The 21,805-nt window shown below is 40.0% G+C and overlaps 1 long non-coding RNA gene across 1 annotated transcript in view; it reads left to right on the top strand.

Annotated features, from left to right (window-relative positions):
• Positions 1-15,270, top strand: part of LOC136007164 (uncharacterized) — a 63,209-nt gene extending 47,939 nt beyond the window's left edge. Inside the window, exons 2-3 of the long non-coding RNA XR_010609516.1 lie at positions 10,938-11,376; positions 14,490-15,270. This is a non-coding gene — a long non-coding RNA (uncharacterized LOC136007164). The remainder of the gene's footprint in view (positions 1-10,937; positions 11,377-14,489) is intronic.
• Positions 15,271-21,805: the final 6,535 nt, after the last annotated feature.

The following is a 21,805-nucleotide window of genomic DNA, read 5'->3' on the forward strand; positions in this document are numbered from 1 at the left end:
TTGGAAGGGACGACGTTCCAGCACCAACAACGCCTTTATTGTTCTTGTGCCTGGAGAGGCTGGAAGAAGCAGTGACCCCAAAGCAGTCCCTTTTGGAAAAGGAAAACTGCTTTGCAATAATAATTATTCCTTGAGTTCAAAAGACTAAGCCTTCCCCCAAAAGAAATAAAATGATTACAAATTCACACAACAGCTGGTTGAAGCTGAATGAAGATGTCAATTACTCAGATAAGGAAGAAAGAAATGGTGCCTTAAAATGCTTCAAAGGAGGGGCTACGTATAAATGTGTTTGGGTTTTGTAAAAACAGATCTACAGTGCTGTGATCTGCCCAATTAATGTTTCTCTTTTGTATGCCATTCCTTTCTTAAATGCTTTCAGTTACTTGAATAACCACAGACTTCTCTGATGAATAAACCCTCCTGTTACCTTTTCAAAGTGTCTGAAAACTTGATCTAAAACATTACTTGATCCTCTCTCTCTTTCTCAGCCAAACCAGTTGTTGTTCACAGACTGATCAGTGTGTTGTGCTTACCTTATGAACAGGAAGAATAGGCTCATCCACCGTCTTCCCTGAGGAGAAGGGGCAACTTACTTATTCTGTTATATAATAGACCTTCTCTCTCTCCTGTAGTTAAAGGGATGGTCCATGCTCTGCTTTGTGATAAAAACTTGGCTGAAAAACTCAGGATACAAGTGAAACTTCAAATAAAGGATAGACTTCTGACTGCAATAAAAAAAATAAAGCAAAAGTCTGTAAGGGTTTTTTTCCCCTTTGTAAGACTTTGTGATCCTTTGATCAATGACTAGCACAAATGTGAGAAGGGTCTATTTCCAGTAAGAATTAAGGCTGGTCTTGTGTTTCTTAACACTGCTCACACCTCTGAATGTGGCAAAGTTACTATGCAGAAACCAGTGAATCATCAATGCTTATGCACTTGGGATAAAGCTCTGCATGAGAAAATGGAAAAGTAAATTTTGAGGCTGTTTAGACAGTGTTCCACATATTAACGCTCTTTCCTTTCTCTGTGTGGGCTTTGTCTGTGTCACAGAATGGGGTTAATAGCAGGCTCCCCTTCAGACCATGCAGTCATGCAAGGGTGAGCAATTTTGTATTAGGAAATTTCCAAGTATAAAGCTCAGGGAAACATGAATGGTATATGATCTCCAAAAGAAACTAGGCTCTCAGTGCTGCTAGAAGGATACTTTTTTCTTTTTTTGTGCAAGAGCACTAGCTTTGTGTGGTCTCACACCTTCCAGATCAGGTAAAGAGAAAGCCTGTGCATTGAATAAATATATGGACTAACTGTAGGGTTCTCTCAATCCTGACTTCTCAAATAAGAAACCAACCTGCAAATTGTGCATTTTGTTACCAGCTGGCAAAAAGGAAATGATCCTGTTATCTAATGCAATGCATTTGTCATTTTGTATCCTGTCAAGTCACCCTTTTTCATTTGTTCTTAATGCATTTTCACAGGCAAATAATCTTGCCTATGAAGCCTTTTTCTAGAGAGAACCTATTTACCTTCTGCTACTACATATGCATTTTATCAACTCAGACATTTATGTTTAAAAGTGGGTTGCTGGTAAATGTTTAAGTCACTTTTAGACTCTTTTTGCTCTTTTTGGCTACTACACTTCATATAAAAGTAATTCCCCAAAAAGGATAACTGTGAAGTTATAAGCTGTACTTGCAACCAACTTCAGTATAGATATGGCAAAAAAAAAACCAAACAATGAAACAACCAAAAAAAAAAAAAAGATTAGAGGTTAAAGCTCAAGACCTCTGGGAGCTGTGACCTCTCCAGAACTCACCAACCCAACTGTTACCACTGCCCTTGATCATGCTGAATTGCTCCTGTTTTCTTTGGTGCACAAGGTTTTGATGTTACCACAGAATTGCTAGGGAACAGATTCTCATCACTTAAAAGGCACAGATGTGGTATGGGGCAGCAGAGCAAACTCCCTTCTCTGAGTTCCATCCTGTAGTGCGTAATGTATCTGAAGCACTGAGGTTGTGAGGTTGAGTGCAAACATTTAATCCTTCAAATTCTTATGTCTCTACAGCTCTAATTTCTGGTCATTTTTTGTTTTGTTGTTTTGGGGGGTTTGTTGTGTGGTTTTTTTTCTTTTCAGAATGCTCTATGACTTCTTCATGCTTTTCTGGGCTGGTACTTATCTTCAGCCCTCAGGGCTTTAACCATCACTGTCACTGTCATCACTCAGCAGACAGTATCTTTCTTGGATGATGTTCTTCCATACCCTTCCAGGAAAATAACTTTTTTGGATTTCATTCATTGGTCTTGTGGAGTATCTGTTCCTGAAAGAAACTGTACACTAAAGAAACTGTGAAGAAGATTCAAATTTCATACCAAACAGGCAGTAAGTTAGGTAAACTAGGAGATTCCTTCCCATTTTTCACTTCCTTCTTGTGTACGCTTATCTTCTTGTAAGGATGCTAAATATCAGAAGTACTACATGTTCAAGCCTTGCTAGCATAGCATGACTTAGCTTGGAAATTCCTAAAACATTTCTGAAATATTACCTGCACTGATACTCAAGCAAATTTTGCATGTGGATTGTCTTCAACTGATGTAAAAAATAAGGTCAGTGTGAATGTCACAGCCGAATGTATGGAAAATAAATTCATCTGGAAAATGAAGAAAGCAGAGTTCCCTTTCGTATTTGCTCTCCACTGGAAGCATTATTAGAATACCTGAATTAGAACATTTGACTCTACTGAGTACTGTTATCTTAAGAAAATCAACACTTTGACTCAGAGTAGGTGGGGGTGATGGAATACTAATTCTTGATTGGGTTCATGCTAGTATTTGTATATACATGACAGCATTTTTTTGTGTGCACGGCACATTCCTAAACTGTAACTGCTAGTCTTTCCAAGTTTCTCTAGCTGCCAAATCCCCCACTGTGGCTCTAGCAGTGTTTTGCATTAGCTGTACTGAACAGTAAATATTATAAAGAAAATAACCATCAGTAAGTATTCTGCTAATGCACTTAAACCACTAATCCCCTGAAACTACTTTTGACCAGTTGTATATGGCCCCAGATTTCAAGGCTGTTTACAAAAGAAGTCAATCTATCTTTTATCAGTGTAGTCATTACTTTCAGTCCACCAGGCATTGCAAGCTGTGATAGCCTTTTTATCTTCTTGTACCATATACAGTATTTTATATGCATTATTTTAAATATGAACATCTATCCCTTGTCATTTGTTTAGCGCACTGAATATTGGAACTGCACTTTACAACACTGAAACCTCCAAATACAGTACAAAAGAGAAAAAAATGCTTCCTGCTGAATAGAGTAAGAACAACAGAAATCTGTTGACATAGTCACCACTGAAAGAATACACATGCATAAAAGGAAGTTCAGCATGGGCACCAATGCTGGCAATATCCCAGATTTTAATATGAAATTCTAACTTAACTTTCTTTGGAAAGAATGGAGAGATAAAACTAAAGTTATTCTTCCTGCAGTTAGGAACACTGTGCTTACACGCTCTCACAACTTCTAAAACCCCATTTGAAGAATAAATATTTAACACTTTTTTTTTAATAAAAGAGACGGCATGTATAGCATTAGTTTATTGGACTGTTCCTATTTTTTAATTTATTTAGGGATGAGTTCTATGTGCTCAGATAAACTACAAAGGCATGAATCACTGTCCAGAACATGAAATAAAGATACCTTAGGTGCAAATAAAGCTTACAAATACTAAGAAGAAAACTGCTGTCTAAAAAGGCATGAATTGCGGGATTTCTTCAGAATTCCCAATAGAGCTAAGGCAACCTAGACAAGGACAAAAGACTATCATACCAGACACCAAAGGTCTCATTATGATCAGCCACTGCAAAACTGAGTATTTTTGACTGAGAAAGTCATGGTGAGCATGGAGATTGCCAAACTAATCTGTACGTTTGCAAGTAATGAAAGGGGCATTGGTTAAGATCAGGCAACTTATTTCTTAGGTTTTGAAGTACAGATGAAATTTGCTTAGGGAAAATTACTTTTTTTCTGTGCTCTTTAAAGCAGGTATTTACAGAGATCAAGAAGTATTCTGTGGATATACAAAATGAGCTTGGAAAAACTTTTTTGGATTAGGAAGACTGATTTGGTAACGACAGAACTCGCTGAGGATCAGAGAAGTGGTTTTAGTAATGAAGAAGAGGTCGGGGATTGGAAAGGGAATATAGATCAATAAAGGTATACAGAAGGGAAGAGAAAAATATGAGAAGGATTAGACCTGCACAATGGGAAGAGAATTCCTTCTGTGGCGCTGTTTTCAACATGCTCAGTAAATCATAGAATCACAGAATCACAGAATAGTTAGGGTTGGAAAGGACCTTAAGATCATCCAGTTCCAACCCCCCCTCCATGGGCAGGGACACCTCACACTAAACCATGTCACTTAAGGCTCTGTCCAGCCTGGCCTTGGACACTGCCAGGGATGGAGCATGTCAGTTTGCTATGTCTCTGTTTCTAAAACACTTTTTCTGGAATGCAGTTTTTTTTCCCATAAAACAACCCAAACAGTTAAAACAACCTATAATTTTTCTCACTTGACTGTGGTATAGGAGCATGTGACAGCCAGATCTTCCACTGTGCAGAAGGCAGAAAGCAGGAGGAGTTGTTTATTTGTTGGACTGTATTTGGAAGAACACATCTTAGTGAATACCTAGAGAGGTGGAATGCCTATGATACTGCATACTTATTTTCCTCAACTGTGAATTTGTTCCTATCTTCTGAAATTACATTCCTTTCCTGCTGGGTTGAAACAGCAAGGAATGGAACTGAACTTCGTCAGCTGAAGCGAGAAATGGTTCACAGTTCAGCTGGGAATTGGCAATCATCAGTTTAATACTCTCTTTCAAGCCATATTAAGTTTAGGAGAGCTACTTACTTCATATTTATGTAATGCCCTGCTAGTACTACATTGTTTCAACAAATCAAGCCAGTTAAGTGCTCTGTTTGTAGGCTGAGGATGACAGATTCCACAAAAGAATATATAAATAATTAGCATCATCCAGGCATAGAGAATTGCATGATGGCTCTCTCTCCTTGCTCTTTTATATGAGCTCCGTGCTGAACAAGTGTATCATTTACTGTTAATTAAACGTTGTGCTGCCTCACGTAAGTGGTGTGCCAAGGAACTGCAGGCAAAGCGCATGGTAAAAATGCTGTGCTTTGTCAGCTCAAATTCTCCCTCTCTCTTTTAAAACAATGTTGTATCTTTAATTTATTACCACTTTTCTGTGCTCTGGGAAAGCTCCTGTGAGTGCGGGTGTCAACTTTCAGGCTCGGTTCCTGCTGCTCCTGGATGCTGTGAAGGAGTTTGCTTTATAAGGTGAGCTCAAGCACTCCCGTGAATGTCTCAAGGCCTTTCTTTGTCTGGTTGGTGTTAAGAAAGCGTTAGTATAAGCTTTCGCCTGCCGTTTGTGTCTCGAATCCCCTTGTGTTACATGATGTACCACATCAAAGGGGGCCTACAAGAAGTCAAGAGGGGCTTTTAACAAGGGCATGTAGTTTCAGGACAAGGGTGAATGGCTTTAAACTGACAGAGAGAAGATTTAGATTAGATATTAGGGAGAAGTTCTTCCCTGTGAGGGTGGTGAGAGACTGCCACAGGTGGCTGTCCCATCCCTGGCAGTGTTCAAGGCTGGGTAGGATAGGGCTTGGAGCAACCTAGTGATCTAATGAAAGGCGTCCCTGCCTGTGGGAGAAGGTTAGAACTGGATGAGCTTTAAGACCCCTTCCAACCCAAACCATTCTATGATTCTGTGATTCTATCTCACGGAGATTCTCTCTAGAGACTCTTTGTTGCTCTTTAGTGCTAGGTACAGCACCACCGTTTTCTGCAATCTGCATAGGCTTTTGACTTGATTAATCAGTCTGTCAATTCTTTATCTGGAATGAATGCTAGGATGGCAGCAAGACTTTACATTTCAGTATCTGCTGATAATGGTGTAACTTTTAAAAAGAAAATAGCAATGTTACATTTAAAGACTACAGCGGAGCCTGGCTAAAAAATTAAGCTTCTGAAACACATTACAAATATTTGTGGTTTCCAAAGTAGCAAGAAAAAGACAGAACTGCCATTTAAGAAAACATTTGTAATGCAACAGGATGACTCTGTGACAGATTAGACATTTTCATCCTGGAAGAAAATATCACTAGCTGGCCAGAATTAAGTAAAGATGAGGAAATCTCTTCCATATACTCAAGTATTATGCTCTGTGTGAAGTTCAAGTATTAACTCAGATATGATTGAAGGTGGTTCATATTTAATGCAAATATCATGTGGCAAGCAACAGAGGAAGTGTTAAAATTACATGAAACTTTGGAAAATGAGACACCAGCTTTATTTCTTGACTTTTTTTTTTTCCTGTACTGACACCTACATTTAAAATACTTTTGTTTTGGGAAAATAAAATAAAAAAAAAAGGTTTGCCTAGTGCAAAGTTTTAATATTTTGACTGCTTTGCTTAAGTTCATTTGACTTCATAAATTTCTTTCTGATGTATTGGTCACGAGCTTTTCACAACTTGAAGCACTACATGAAAATAATGAACGCAGCTAAATTATCTGACGGTATTAACCAGCTATGTCTGCCTTAAGCTTCAGAGGGTCAGCAGCGCATGTGTGTGCAAACACCAGTGTTGTCAAGAGTGTGTAACCGAGTGGAGCTCTGATAACTTGTACCTGGAGAGGGCAAAGTCAAAGATGTTATTATATGTAGTTTCGTGTCTGTGTAATAAGGGAGATTCAATACAGCCCTCAGTACTGGCACACAGGATCCAAAAATGCTGACATCCCCTTTATGGCAAAAACCCAAGCACACACATTATATAAAGAAGTGCTTTCCAGCATCCTCACTCTACATGCACCCTCTGAGTTCATACTCAAATTACTAACAAGAGTCCTAATAATTTTAGGAAGAAAGATACTCAAGTATTTTGAGACTACAAAGGGAGGCTGAGATTTGGCATCTGGTTATTAAATAAATAGGTTAGTCAGGAGATCTGAAACAGAAAATATAAACAACTCACATTCTTAGTGAAACTGGAAGCCTTTCCACAACGTTTATTTTTTTCATGGCTCATTTGAACTCACTGGAATCCCACCCAGTAAAAATAAGTTCCATTAATGAGTTTGGTATGTGTTAGACATGCAACAGTTTTGAGCGCTGAAGGTATGTGGTACAAGACTCATCTGTTAGTGTGAATATCTTCGTCTTCCAGCTCCTCAGTGTATGACAGGAATGTTTCCAGTGGTACTGAATTTGCTTTTCGCCAACAAGGCTTATAAAGATTTGCAATTATAACAAATAGTTATGCTTTCCTAACAAGTAGTTTGGCTTGCACCCTGCATAATCTGTGAAACACCACAGCACAGTGACTTCCCTCAAGTCCACACAGTGGAACAATAAATCAGTTAAAATTTAATACACTGTATGCAAAGACTGATTGTGCCTTTCATTTTTTTCTCAGATGTACACATTAGTCATAAGTTTTTTATCTGCAGAATAAAATGTATAAAAGTCTTCAGACATGTTAAACTGTATTTCTAATTATTTCACTGATTATTTTATTATTCATTAACTATATTTCACTGTTTCATTGAGCTTTGTTTTCCATACTTGTGTAGCTCTCAAGCGATGGTGATAGTATGAAAGAGACTGATACCTCTGCTGTATTTGCTGTAAACTGTATTTGAAGGTGTTTTTTTTTTTTAATCTGGGTTATTCTTAAACTTGCTTTCTGTTTGACTTCCCTTTGAAAAGCATGGTTTGTCTATGATTGTATGCGTATGAATAGGATTTTTCAGTTAGACACCATTATTTCAGCAATATCCAACATTACACAGAGGCAAGTATCTCTGCTTTGGCTGGTTGACTGACTTGGAACTTCTAAAGTTCTGACTTTTCTCTGACCCAAAAAGTGCTGCAGCCACCAGTCTCTCTAGTCCAAAAGAACTTTTAAAGCTAATTTACTACTGTGAACAGTCATACGGAAGTGCCAACTCAGTCATAGTTATGATTTTGCTAAGACGAAATACCAGCTAATCTCATTTATTTCTGCATGACTTTTTCTCTCACACAGTAAATGTTGCTCTCAGTATCCCAAGACAGGACCACTATGTATGTATTCTAAGTGTTTGTGACTGTTCCCATAGCACTAGAAGAGACACACTCCCCACTGCAGAAAGTGCATGTGATCCCACATTATCATCATCTTCTCTTCCTACATTCTACCACATACCAAAACGCTTCCTGTATGTAGTGGGGAGGCTGTATTTTTAGAGGTGTTCATCCTCTTTCAAACAGAATGGCCCCCTGAGACCCCATAGGATTGCTGTTCAAACGTCTAATTGGAAATTATTTGGCCTTGCTAATTACTTGCTTGGGTGTTTTGTTTTCAGCTGGCTGTCTGCAACATTCAACAGCGTCATTGGGGCATTGCTTTTGCAGATCTCTCAAATTCCCTTCTAACTGATGTCTAAACTTCAAATTGTTTTCCTTGCAGTCAGGTCTACAGAGACTTTCTTGAATCATGGGAACCACAACTAGTCAGCAAGTGAGAGAGAAAGGTCCCTCTATTGCCTCTGTCAGGAAAACTCTGCTCATAATTAAACTCTGCTTAAGATTTATGGATCCAGTGCAGTGAGCTTGATTGAGCTGCTTATCAGTTTAGGGGAAACTCATTATTCTGATTTTCAAGTGAAATCTGTTTCCGAACAGAAACAACTCAGCAGGACCTTTTATTGAAGTATTTGGTCTTCTTAGTAACCGTGGCTACTTGTTAATTATCAGGGTGGGGAAGCAAAGTTCATTATCAGCATGAGTAGTCACGTCATCCCAATATTTCTTGCATCAGTTCTTTTAAAAAGTCAAGTAAGATGTTAGCAATAATAGAAAAATTCATGCAAACTCTTACTTTTCAAGTGAAACATGTTTTTTCACTTCAGAGTAAGAAAAACTTTGTTTTAAAGAAAAAAAACCCCAAACAACTCTGCTTCCTTTTAATCCATGTAAGGACATTAAAACCCCTACCACCTGTATGAACAATGAAATAAAGTAACAATTGTTTTACATTTGGAATCAATCTACAAAAACTTAAAAACATTATCTCTGGTTACTTGTTAAGGCAAAGTAAAAGATTAGCCAATTTGAAAGCACAAACAAATTTAGATGAAAAAAAGGGAAAAACTGAACATCACTGGAACAAATCCATGATGTTTCTTACAGTTATTGTTAAGGTTTTGCAGCCAAATTGAAAGCGATATCAGGATGATTTCCTACCACTAACGGAACTGTGATACCCTGTAAATACTTGTTAAATATGGTTATTTCTATTCATACTCTTGTAACTACATCATCTAGTGACCAGTCCTTTCCAAAATCAAAAGCAGAATTATTTCTGTCTTAAAATACAGAGTTGTCGTGTGACTTTTATTCTTGGCTGCATGTTCCTCCACTCTACTGGAATGGATAGAATTGCTGAATGCAATAAGGTGGCAATCACTATCATTTCATCTTACTGAACAGTCTTTCCCCTTCATTCGGCTAATTGCTCTTGTCATGAAAATTAGTTTTATCCCTTCTCATGCTTTTCAAAAGGACACATTTCCTGAGTTTACCAATTTGGTGCAGATAGACGACTCCACATCTTTGCTGCTACCAACTCCAACATCACAAGTCAAATACCACTTTACAAATGCTCCAGCTTTTTTTTTTTTTTTTTTTTTTTTAAACAGGAATGAAGTGAAGTATAAACATTTCCTGCAAAAGTACATATAATAGAGGTTTGTTTGCCAAGTGGTTTTATTTTCCTCTTTGGCTGTGATTCTCAGAAAATGTTTAAACAGTAATGTAAAAATAAATGAATAGATTTTCTTCATTATTATTTTCTTTCCCTGCAAGTATATGCACCTCAGGGACAGAGGGGTACAAAACAGATTAGTAGGGAAACTTTAGTGGGAGCCCCTTGTTAAATATTGGCAGTACATCACTGTACTAGAGAAAAATTAAAGTTGGTGCCCATGGAGTTATGCCTGATAACTGATTGTAAGACGCCTTCAAGGCTGCAATTTATCTTCAAGAAATGCAATAATTAGATCTGTGTAAGCTTGGGCTGTCTTTATTCAGTACAGAGAAAGATATGATTTCATTATTCAGTTCCTGTGAGGTCATTAGTGAACCTGGAAATCTGTTCAGTCTGTCTGGGGTAACTTGGCTTCCAAGAATGAGAACGAAGAATAAGTCTATTTCTAACAGTGTCAGAGAATAACTGAAGCCTTGCTATTAGTTGTTGGTTTTGTTTCTTGCATACACTTAGAAAAGAAGCTTCCTTGGTACTGCCAAGTCATCGTGTATGTCAGCAAACTGCCCCCCAGACAACCATGATGCCCACACATGGTATGTCTGCCTTCTGAAATCTGAACTCTTCTACTTGCAAAAATAACTTACAGAATCTTGCAAGTTCAGTGATATTAATGCATACCTCTTAACTCCTGGGCACCATCAACACCTACGCTGGCTACACATCCTTAAAGTATAATTGAGTAGTTACCCAACATTTTCCAAATTTCCTTTTCTTCCCTCCCCCAATAAAACCTAACTTTTACTGAGAAAAAATCTCTTCTCAGGAGGTAACTGGGAAGGTTTTGGGGGGTTTAAGTACACATTTACACCTAAAAGGCTATCAGCTATGGCTATCTCAACGTGTTAGCTCCTATTTCAGTGAAACAGGTGTCACAAAAGGCTTAAATGATTTCACCTGCCAGCAAAGAGGAAAATCAATAGGTATATATGTGATCTATTCAAACTGTTTCTCATTTGAGTGGTTAGGTAGCACCTAACATCTTCGCGCTCAAGGAGTGCTACATACAATACCTAACAAGCTGTCTTTTTGTATTACAGTGTTATCAGGCGTTGGAGGAGTCTTCTGTCGTACCCAGAACTATCCGTTAACACATGATATAAGGAGACAGGAGTATAATCGAGGACTGAAATGCCTCAGGGGGAATTAATTATGCCCTTAACAGGTGTGTCTGTATTTCAGGGAAACCCAATCTAGCTCTCCTGGTTTCAATTCGAGAGTGGCAACAGAAAAATTAGTGTTTCTTCTGAAGGTGCTAGAACGGAATCTAAGAGTAACAGCCGCAGACCAGGCCTCGAAGGTTAAAGCAATGATAAGGAAGAAGCAGTTGGAAAATAATAAAAAAAAAAAAAAAACCACAAAAACATGGAAAAGGAAGAGCAAGAGGGAAGCACAAGAAACATGGTGGGGTTATCGTATCAGGATCTTAAGTTCTGTGTCTTCTCTGTTTTTCCTGGAAGCTGCACAGACAGTGAATAGGTAAGCAGACCATTAATTCTGTCTAAAAAATCCATTTGTCAGCTGTGAGCAGTAGGAATCTCTTCTGTTGTTTTTTCAGCTTGAATTTTTGGAAACGTTCAGATTGACTTTTAAGTACATCTTGAATCTTTCTTCCCTTTCCCCCATATGCTCTGAAGTATTTTCTGTATGTATATTTGTTGCCACATATACATTTTGTAAATGTTTGATAACTCTGAATACAATTAGCTATGAATTGCACTCCTAAGGGGAAATGCTTCATTTTATCACTTCCTTCTCTGTGTAAGTACTGTGCAGGCTTTTTTTGCCAGCTCCATCACTAGTGGAAACAGCCAGAGGAACCATTTGCGTGCTGTTATTCGATTGTGAAATAAAGCTGCCAACTGCCTTGTTGTCTAAAATAAGTCACAGTGGCACTGCTAAGGGCAGCGTTAATGACCAAGCGGGTTGGAGCACGCTGCTGGACCCAGCTCTAATGGGCGACTGTGCAGTGTGCCGTGGGAGGAGCGGCGTTTGCCGAGGCGCCTTGCTCCCTGGTTCTAATTAGGCAGCGCTGCAGTGCCACAGGCTGAAACCCAGCGATGTTGCCTACTTCTCACTTAGGAGCCCGCTTTTGTGCGAGGGAACGTGCCAGCTTTCCCTCCTCCTTTCTGGATGCTTAAGTCGGGTGTCTGTACTGTTGGCCCTGCAGTTTGCTTCTACACGGGAAGGTATAAACAAACGGCACAGAGGGATACAGATAGCAGCCTCGGCACGGCAGCGTCTGAAAGGAAGCGGGAGACAGCCGAGTTCTGTGCTGAGACTGGGGAGGGTCTGAGTGGGGAATCTGCCTACGGCTGCTTTAAAGCACTCTCGCCCCGAAGCGGCCATCTCCTTTGCTGTGCCCCAGCCTCCGCCGTGCTGGGGATCGGAGGGGAGCTGTGCCGCCCGCGCCTGCAACTGCTCTGCTCCGCCACAGCTCGGTTACAGCACTGTCCGCGTTCTGTGCCACACGCAGCGTGTTAGAAACGCTCGCCAAGCATGAGGCTTCGTGCTTCGTGTCGCTTCCGAGAGCTCTACCCCGCGCCTGCTTGCTTGCTCCCTGTCTGCACAGGGAGCGTAGCTGGCTGGGGCAGCGCTCCCGGGGGATGCAGGGCCTCCCTGCAGGGGCCCGTCAGGGCAAGCCCTAGCTGCCCGGTGTGTCCCAGCACTCCAGCCACGGGGGCAGCCCCAGGCTTCAGGCACTTCCCTGGGGGCAGGCCAAGGCCACGACGTCAGCCCGTGGGTGATGGGTTGGGGTCAGGCTCAGTGCGGAGAACCAAGGTAGGCCCTGTCTGCAGCCACCCGATGGTGCCTCAGGGCCACCCTCGACTCAGCCTGGCTCCCGGGGGCAGGGATGTGCGCTAGGCCTCATGGCAGTATATAAAAGTTGTTTGTGTATGCATTTTTGATAAACTTTTGTGTTTCCTTTAAGCATCTTAACTTTTTCTGTGGAGAGAAACGTGCTCTAATGGTGTATGTGGTGGTGGCAGCACGAGGGGAGCTAACGAAGGTGTAAAGTAGCGCTGTCGGTCCGTGTCAAAAGAGCTCTCTGCATTGACCCAGATGCTGGAGCAGACAGTAACCACATATAGGTTGAAATGCTGTATTTCTGCACTAACCAGCAGATTTTTGTTATGACTGGCCACTGAACAACAAAGTGATCCAACTGTACATTTCTCTTAATCATCACAAGTGCTTACTTTGTATTAAAATGAAATGCCTTCAGGGCTAGATCACAACAGAGAAATGATAAATCTTGTCAGAAATCCTGCTTGTCCTGGCAGCACGCAGATTCTGTGGTTTTGGCTATAACACACCCGTCTCACTCCCGACGCTGAGGGCATCACACGTGCCCATTTAAGGTTTGGGTTTGGCATACTACCAGCTGCTTGGGACCATTTAACTTTCTCTTTAGAGACTGTAAAGTGTGCCCTACTCCTATTTTCCAGGGGCAGACTGGAGGCCAAAAGAGGTTCTCTAGTGAGATGATCTAATCATCTGTTATAGTCAACTGTGAATGTCTTGAGAGGCTGGTGCCTATTGCAGAGCGTGTGGTGGGTATGTGTCCTGTAGTGCTCCACAGTCCTGCTTGCTGGTGGAGGCTCAGCCCTAGCTCTGCAGCTCCCTCCTGCGTGCCTGGGTTTCCTTCCTATGCAAGGCAAGAAGAAGAAATATTTTTGCACAAATCTCACCATGACATAGGCTCTGGGCCCGTCTGGGCTTAGTGGAACTGCTTCCAGCCTGTACATTTTGACACAGCCTGTCTGTGAAGCTTACCACCAAAGAAAATTTCCTAGGTGCCAAAAATGTTCCTGGGAAAATAAACTGTGTGGTAGTCTTGATGTCTTATAACTTTTTAGTTTTTTGGGGTTTTTTTTTTAAGCAAAACACTTTTTGGAGGCTTATGTCTCCTTGATATTTTATCAGGGGATTTCACAGTGTCCTTCAGGTTATTTTGGTTTACAGGGTAGAGAACAATGGGGGAATGATAATATCAATTGCTTCCTCATATTGTTTTTATTTATTTTTTTTCCTCTTCTGTTTTGGGAAATAGTTGAATTTTACATGAGGCAGCACACTGAATAGTCATCTGTTGTAATGGGTATGTTCATGCCAGAGAAATTACTCTGGGAAACAATTCTCTTCTGACCTTCATTTTTATGTATACTTGTATTAGTCATTTATGTGGATTATGTGGAGTTGTTTCGTAAACATATTTCTATTCTGTGCTTTCCATCACATTTTTTGAGAAGTGCAGTGAAAAGGCAATGTTTCTCTGGTTTCTTGTTTCCATGATGAACTGGTAATGAATCTAAAAGTTAGATCAAGATTTGATGTGAATTTACCACAGATTGCAGTATGAGCTCTATTCAAATTATATAACGTTCCCCATATTTTGTTTTATTATGCACAGAGTTTGAGACATTTCAGTAAACAGGAATGATAATTCCACAGCATTTCATAAAATTGCATTTTATTATTGTTGAGAAACGCTGACCACCAAGTTCCAGATGTCATACCTTACAAGAAGAGAGCTCCAGAAAACACCTCTCCAGGGACTGCATTTTTTTTTTATTTTTTTTTTTTTTCAGAGGAACAGCTATTCACTCATGTAGGAAAGCGTGTGAAGAGGTGAAGTCGCTGCCTAGAAAAATATCATGAGAAGTTACACATCAAAAAGTCAGAAGGACTTCTGATTGTACCCACTTCTCATTCTTTACTCCTCCCACCACCCCACCCCCCAATTTTTTCAGTAAGATAACATTTTTTTTCCACTGTTTTTGCAAGTTTATTAAACAATTGCACAAACACTATTTATTCATCCCCACAACCATGGTTAAATGGGTCTATTCTGGTCTCAGGAAAACAATGTCAGCAGATGTTTTTCATCACTGCTTACAGTACCAGGAATGTGACCAGGAAAGAAGGTAGCATGGTCAGAGAATTTCTACTCCTTGGTCACACTGGTTGCCCCAGTGGCACGGGGAATATATAGACAGCTCCCTGACCATGACTACTCCACAGAGGACTGGATTACTGGCACCAGAATTACAGGGGAATTTAAGTACCTTATACTAATTTTGTACATCCTCTCACACTGGTCTATGAACATAAAGACCAGAGCAAACAATCTGGGCCATTGTGTTAGGAAAGTAAGCCTTTTAGCAGGGATATCCCTGGTTAGTCATTTTGTGGTTTGATAACTATTTTCTCCACTAATCTGTCTTTCCTAAATAAACTGAGCTGCTTTGTTGTTTGGATTGAGATAGCCCAGACTTGCTGTGAGTCATTTATTTTTTCAATTAAGTATCTTTATGATTCTCTAAATTTGTTGACTGGGGTATGAAGGCAGCTTCCCAGAGGGCCTTTTAATTAATGGGGAGAGAGCAAGGGTATGTTTCCTTCAGCAGTTTTTTGCTGATTTTGTTGGGAAGGGATTGGATTTTCCTTTTTTTTGGGGGGGGGAGGGGGGGGGGAAATGGGGGACTGTGGGTTTTGGGTTTGGCTTTTTTGGGGGGAGGTTTTATTTTTTAGTGGGATGCCATTCACAAGATGTATTGCAGACATTCTCTTTGGCATCAAATGTCTTTGTTATCTTTTAAGCAGCAATCAGCATGCCTTATCTGAGAACCAATATATAGTGCCTTTGGTATGTAGCTCTGATGCCCTTTGCATTAGGCAAGAAATTAAATGGTGAGGGACATGCCTGTTTTCCAAAATACTGCTTGAAATTCTGCATCTATGGTGCACATTTGTGCTGCGGGCTGTCACAGCCCTTGCTGCTGCTATCCATCGAGCCACATTTACTAGGGCTTATTACCTCAAAATGAATGCAATGAGCAGATTGTATTCTGTATGTCAATATTTTAAAGTCAGACTGGGTAAAATTGGTTTAAGTAACAGACAAAAGGAGAGGAACCAGGATGGGCATATGTTTAAGGTATCAGATTGAGGCTTGCAGGATCTGGTTTCAGTTTCCAGGCCTGTCAAAGACTTTTTGTATGCTCTCCAACAAGTTGCTAAATCTTTCGGGCATCAGCTCACCAACTATAAAGCGAAGGATAATATCATCTCCCCTTGAAGTATAATTGTGGGGATAAAGTCGTTTGCTAGGGCTCTAAGGTAAGATGGCAAGGGCTATTGCTTGCAGCCTGATCTCACAGAAATTACCTCATTGCTCAGTGGTTTAGGTTCCAAATCTGTCAAGTGGGAACAATAACTTTGCTACTTCTTCAGGTCTGTTATGAAACTTACTTCAGTAATATTTGAAAAAACACTTGCCTTTACATCCTACGTCCTCTCAAGGGACTCCACAGTAAACTGTCAGCTTCCTTGCACTCACCAGAGTTTTATGCTGAGGGGGCTTGGCTCAAATATCTAAGCAAGCTAAGGCTTTCCAACGTAAACCCTCAAAGAAGGGATCATTTAATGATTACCATCTTCATTTAGATTCCTGTTAGTCTTTGCCTTGTACATTTTAACTCTGGCTTGTAAGTTCCCTGAGCAATTTTCTCATGTTGAATTTGTTATTCCAAGAGGAGAACTGTATAGCAGGAAGAGTGAAGCCAACAACAACTGATAGTCATTGCTTTTCTCTTCAAGGCTGCATTTAGTCTTTGCTGCCACTTAAGCACTAAATTGCTTAAAAAGAAACAAAAAAACCTTGTTCCCAATTAAATAATAAATAAAACAGATAATATCTTGCCTATTTTCTTAAAGCTAGAAGCTTGAAAATTAAGAGGGTCCAGCAGGCTTGAAAGATGCAGACAGCTGTCTTTGTGCACTGCAGGAGTATTTCCTCTCCCAATGTAGATTACTTGTACATGGTACACGTATCTATATGCACACCCCCCACCAAAAAAACCAAAGAACCCCCACCCCAAAACCCACCAAAACAAACCCCCACAACACAAAAACAAAACAAACAAAAAACAAACACCAAAACCCAGTAAAACAAACAAACAAAACCCCTGAAACACAAAACCCCAAAAGAACATAGAAAAAAAAAAAAAGAATGCCAAAAACTGTCATGAATCGTCTTGATAGCAACAAGCTCATGCACACTGTATTTTTTGATTGATGGCTGTTTATAAATTACCTATACTAAGGCTAGCTAGAAGATTGCTGTGTACAGAGACTTCACATCGCTAGGCAGTGCCCAGTTCTGCTTTATTGATCTTTTCTTTCTCAGCAGCACCTCTCCGGAGCAAAATCCTGTTATTCTAGAAAAAAGGAGTGTTAACACGCATGTCTTTCTTTTTTTGGTGTTGGTTTTTGAGTGGTTTTTTTTTGTTGTTGTTGTTGTTTTATTTATTTCTTTATTTCTAAGCTTTCCTTCATTTTGGTAGATGTTTTACTGTGTTTTCAGTTTCTCCGGTAAATAAAGATCTGTCTGCTTCTTCCTTTAATCTGTTTAATGTGAGGGGTCTCCTAAACATGTGATTACTCTGCAAGGGAAGAGAAAGCAAATTTCTTAAAGATTTTCTGGAATGTGAGGATGTCAGCCAAGTCTCAGAGAACTTGCTGGGAGTTAGTGACAGCCCTGACTGTGTTGTCTGATAAAATCTGGTTTAGATGGATTTCCGTTCTTGAGACCTAGAGTTGTTCCTTAATCAGTCCCGTCTTCAGGGCACATCAGGAAAACAGAAGAAATTAGCACTCAGTCCCATCTCGAGACTAAATAATTTACTCAGACTTACAAGGGGAGGCCAGTGTTACACAGCTGTGCATGTGTTCATAATGTTTCAGCAACAGAAAAACTAATGCAGAAGAGACATCAGTCTCAAAAGCAAATTGTGAAAAATCTTTCATGTCCTCAGGAAAGAGAAGCAAAAAGATGACTGAAATCTGATTTGGTTTAACAAGAAGCAAAGTAAAACAGCAATACTTTGTTGTCCAGCCACGTTTGAAAGGAGTAAGTATGGAAAAGGGAGCCCCCCAAACCTACTGTTTTAAAGACCATAACCTGTTGGTTGAACTACATATTAGTACATTATATATTTTGGCAGTGAGTTTCTCTAGGCAATTGACATTTAAATTTTAAGAAGTGGCTAAGTAACTCCTGCATTTTAGTAAAACCTTGGTTTGTTAATTAAATTCAAGTAAAGAAATAACTGGGCTTAAAAGTTAGCAGAGGTGTAGAACTTGCTGAGGTTTCTATCTTAAAAAAATAGCAGATAATTAGTGAAACTGGACACAATTGCTGAGAAAGGAAAAAATCTCTCAAAAAAAAAAGTCGTCTTTTTCCTTCAACATATGAAAATGGACATGAAGCAGTCTCAGGTTTTAAAAAACACTGACTAAATTGTTTTTTTCCACTACCAAAAAGGCAACGAGGAAGGCTGTATTTGTCCATGTAAGAGAAAAAAAGAACTAAAAAAACCCCCACAAAACCAAGCAACAAGCCAACCCCAAAACATAGTGTAATTTCTGTCAGAGATGCGTATGGTTTTGGCAGATGAATAGTCACGTATTATACAAATCTCTCTGGCAAATAATGAGAAGAAAAGTCCTCACATTGCATCCGCATTAAATTATTTAAGTTCTGTTTTGCATGCCAAAAATTTACACTGCATTTAGATATTATTTTGTCTCTATGTACTTGTGACCTCGTCACTCTGAAGAGCCAGAAAATAACTTCCCTTTCCAGAATATAGCAATAATTCAAGTTGGAGTAGAAGGAGCTGTTTTGAATGCCTGATCTTCATTATACGTAATCCAAAACTGACCTGAGACTGGTTGATATGAGTGATCTGAGCTATTCCTTCAGATATTAAAATTTATACTTCAGGGGTGTTATGACCCATGTTTGCTTAGGCAGGACTGGTGAGTCCTCAGTGAAGCTGGCCCCCAGGGAGTGGCTGGTGCATGCTTGAACTCACTTCTGTCAGGCTCTTATACTGCTCTCCCTTGCCACTTGTGCTTGGAACCTTGTCAGAGGATCATGGAATGGTTTGGGTTTGAAGGGACCTTAAAGATCATTAAGTTCCAACCCGCTGCCATGAGCAGGGACATCTTCCACTAGACCAGGCTGCTCCAAGCCCCATCCAAGCTGGCCTTGAACGCTGCCAGGCATGGTGTCTCCACAAGTTCTCTGGGCAACCTGTGCCAGTGTCTCATCACCTTCACAGTGAAGAATTCCTTCCTAATACCTAATCTAGTCTCTGTCAGTTTAAAGCCATTCCCCCATGTCCTGTTACTACATACCCTTGTAAAAAGTCCCCCTCCAGATTTCTTGTAGGCCCCCTTTAGGTATTGGAAGACTGTTACAAGTTCCCCTGAGCTTTGTCCAGGATGAACAGAACCAGCTCTCTCAGCCTGTCTTCATAGTAGAGGTGCTCCAGCCTGTGGAACTTCTTTGTGGCCATCTCTGGACTCACTCGAGCAGGTTCTCATCCCTTTTGTGTTGGGGGCATGAAGAACTGAATGCACCAGAGCTTGTCGCACCACAGAGTTCAAGAGTGACTCATGGATACACCTTTACTCAAGAGATGAGAACCAGGCTCCTACAGCACTGTCACAGCCCCTAGGTGCTCCAATGGCAGGATCATGCTGCAATGATAATCCAGTGCTTTTGTTTGAAACCTCGCTCTAAGATTGAAAACCAAAAATGGTCATTTGTATAAATACTTTAGTTTTCTCCCTCAGAAAATACTGTATTTCAATCCTTTCTAACCCTGCTACTATCACAAAAATGCAGAATTTTGGCTTAGTTCTAGTTCTACTAGCATTAATCAAAGGGGTGTCTCCTTTTTACTTAAAATAAATTTTCCTTGTAAGAACCAACACTCAACTTTATTCTAAATAAATCCTGCTGAAAATAATGCAGTTTGAAGTATTTCAATGTATCTTCCGAAGTAGGCATTTAACCATAATGCTTCAGTCTTTGGTACATAAACAAGGTATCAGTAATATGGAAACAGATCTTTAAATAGCTTTCTGAAGAATTTTGTGAGATTTTATTAACTAACCCCTTCTCCAGGCCAGTATTGCAACTTGCAAGCAGAATATTGCCCTTGCTTTGAAATATTTCACGAGACAAACCACAACTTCTCTTTACCTGATCGTCAGTCATATAACTGTAACCTTCCTCAGTTTCTTGTCTATTCCCTAGATAAGCTGACTTTCATCTTCCCTCTTTTAGAAACCCTGCTAGTATTGAGCATCTGGTTCAGTCATATTCAGATCATTGGAGTTGTTTGTTACTGTTTTAGGCAGGTGGCAGGTGGTAATTTTATGGATTACACAAGTGTTGCACTGTAAGTTTTCCCTTCCTTATTTATGTACGTGTATTTCTATTCCTTATGTATTCTTAGGGGTACTAAAAGCAACAGCTCAGTTTCGCATTAAAGTTGCTTGAGGGCTGTATTTACTCCAGTCATCTAGGGCTGCAAATGACTCCCTTAGTGGCTCATTTCTGCTGTTTTTGATGTGCTTTAATATGCATGATTTCATTGAGTATATCTAAGCACAAGACTTAAATAGTCTTTCCTATTTAAGCAATAGGTGAATGAATTAAAAGAACAATTTCTGTGATTTTTGACTGATGGTCTGTTGAATTGCAGTTCAGCTCTTCATATTGAGGTTCTTGTACCCCAGTGGTTAGTTACCCGTTTCCTTGAGGTGGAGAGTTTATACTTTGGCCTTTAAGATACCATATCTACAGCATAGGGTTAATACGGAAGTCAAAAGAACACAACTTCCAAAATTTTGTCCCTATTTGATTTGGGGCAGCAGTATCCAAAGAAGGGGTTTTGTGATTTTGGATGGATTTAGAAAACTTAAAGCAGTAAACAGATTGAATCCCATTACAAAATTTCTCCTCCAAATTCCAGTGAGTTTAACTAGGGGAAAAAAAAAAAAAAAAGCCCATGTGTCTCCTGAGGATAGCAGCAGCTAGCATTCACAAGCAATACTAGCTAGATGTTAGGTTTAGTGTCATGCTTTCTGGGCTTTAACCAATAGTACAAATGCCCTGTGAAAAGCTTGGTGGCTTTTCTGAACAAAGCCGTACTTGCCTTCTGCCAGTCAGTCTGAATTCCAATCTTGCATTGCCGCAGATGTTAGGGCAAAATCTTTTCCCCTTCAGATTGCTATGATTACAGGCTGAAAATCTCTATCTCCTCATTTATCTCCACAAATTATCTCTGCTAGATAAAGTAAAATACTTTAATGATGACCTGATCAGTTTTTAAAGTCAGATTTTTCGAGGGGGTGGGGGGGAAGATTGGGTGATTATGAGGTGACAATGGCACGTTCAACAGATCTCTGATGTTTAAGTCACATGCTGATGGTTTGTGTGCAGTGCAAATACAAAGCCTGGGGACTTGCAAGAGCATATACTCCTGTATGTGCTCAGCATTTCTTGAAATGAGAGTGAGTTTGCACATGAAAAATGGAGCACATGGTCAGCAGCTGGAATTCATGAGGATCTCTAATAAAACAGTAGTAACCACTTTGTGCTGCTGCTGCTGCATTCTTTGCTTGGTGACAGAATGGTGTACACCAGAAAGGCTGTGGTCTTCAGTAGAAAAAAACATTTCCCAGGGGTTAAGGAGGTGGAGGGAACAGTGTAGCAGCAAAGGTCTTATCGCTTCCTGAAAGTGCTCTTTAAGTTGTTGCATGGTTTTCGTTATGCTTTGTTTTTTGAAATCTTGTGGGTTGACACCTACTGTCCCCACTTGTGGCTGCCCACACAGGCCTTGGACTTGCCTTCCTCTGAGGTTTACAAGGCTTGGTTGGGCAAAGCCATGATTGACTCAATCTGAGGTTGCCTTTAGTCCTGGTTCAGACAGGAGGTTGGAGTAGATGATGGCCAGCAGTCTCTTTAAACCAACATTCCAATGATTCATTAATTCTGTTCTAAATTCAAAAAATTATACCAGGTAATAAGGAATTTCTTAATACA

This window comes from Lathamus discolor, chromosome 1 (assembly GCF_037157495.1).
Source record: "Lathamus discolor isolate bLatDis1 chromosome 1, bLatDis1.hap1, whole genome shotgun sequence".
Taxonomy (NCBI): Eukaryota; Metazoa; Chordata; class Aves; order Psittaciformes; family Psittacidae; genus Lathamus; species Lathamus discolor.